Genomic DNA, 1,243 nt, shown 5'->3' on the forward strand with positions numbered 1-1,243 from the left:
ATATTTGTAATCTCTATAGGCATTGTGAATATGGCATTGCTGATACAGGCCGACACTTCGCTGGCAAGTTCTAGACCACTAGAAAATCCAAGCCTGCTTTTGTGTCCTGTCTTCAGGCACCTTCCAAAGAGTCCATGTTGGTTTTGGTTTTAGTTCCCCCCCCCTGCTTAATAGAAAGTGCTTCCCACCCCTACCCCTGCCCCATACATTTCTAGAAATGCTAGTGTCACAGCTAACACAGCCCAATTTATTGACTCAACTCCCTGGGTTTCACTGTTTTAGTTTTCTTTTTAACCAGGTTTTAAAATAGAGACAGAGAAAGGGAGAAATACAAACTTCCTAGTTTGGCTACAGAATCAGGATTTTAGAGCTGGAAAGGACATGTTATTCAGGTCAATCCTTTTCTTCTGTTGTATCTGACTTTTTGTGACTCCGTTTGGGGTTTTCTTGGCAGAGATGCTGGAGTGTTTTGCCTTTTCCTTCTCGATTTCATTTTACAGATGAGGAAACTGAGGCAAACAGGATTAAGTGACTTGGACAGGGTCACACAGATAGGAAGTATCTGAGGCTGAATTTGAATACTGGAAGATGAGTTTTCCTAACTCCAGACTGTTACACTTTCTACTGTCCCACTTAGCTACCCAAATAGTAAGTATAATACCAGGTTTCAGAAAGCTATTATCTCCTCTACTCCACAAAAGAAATTATTAAAACCCAAAAGACTTATAAATGCACATTGGTAAATACTTAAAACATGAAATAGCAAGTCTTTGTAAAGGGACTCACCATGAACAGATCCAGACACCCATGTTTCCCATCACATGCTGACTGGAGGCATCTGCCATACAGGCTGAATAAGCTTCCTTCCCTTTCTCCTCGACTCCAGGACCTGATTAGCAGCTCCAAGGCCAGGCCTTCTGGCCCTCAGGGCCAAAGCTGAGGCTTTCAGGTGCTGGGAGGCTCCCCCTCAGGAGCAGCCCCTCCTCACAGCTGGCAGAAGGAGCCAGATTCTGGAATTCCCCAACTCTCAAGCTCACCAGGTGGACCCTAAGGCTGGAAGCATTTCACTATCTCCCCATTGCTGAGCAGAGCCCTCTGCTTCTGCAAAGAGACCCAAAGCAGAAGAGGAAGCCCGAGGCTGCAGATCGGGGTTTAGGCTCACCTGGGTCAGCGCATGTACTCACTGCCATGAGAGTATGTGAGTGTGCATGCATATGTGTGAGTGTATGAGGGTGTGTGTGTG

At 45.8% G+C, this 1,243-nt stretch overlaps 1 long non-coding RNA gene across 2 annotated transcripts in view; it reads right to left on the reverse strand.

The window, feature by feature from the left end:
• The window catches only part of LOC138172060 (uncharacterized), a 55,217-nt gene extending 54,060 nt beyond the window's left edge, over window positions 1-1,157 (reverse strand). For both annotated transcript variants that reach the window (XR_011171035.1, XR_011171034.1), the window contains exon 1: window positions 787-1,157. This is a non-coding gene — a long non-coding RNA (uncharacterized lncRNA). The remainder of the gene's footprint in view (window positions 1-786) is intronic.
• Between the last annotated feature and the right edge of the window lie 86 nt (window positions 1,158-1,243).

This window comes from Petaurus breviceps, unplaced genomic scaffold (assembly GCF_028583685.1).
Source record: "Petaurus breviceps papuanus isolate PSGF00001 unplaced genomic scaffold, PetGlider_PUasm1.0 490, whole genome shotgun sequence".
NCBI classification, from domain to species: domain Eukaryota; kingdom Metazoa; phylum Chordata; class Mammalia; order Diprotodontia; family Petauridae; genus Petaurus; species Petaurus breviceps.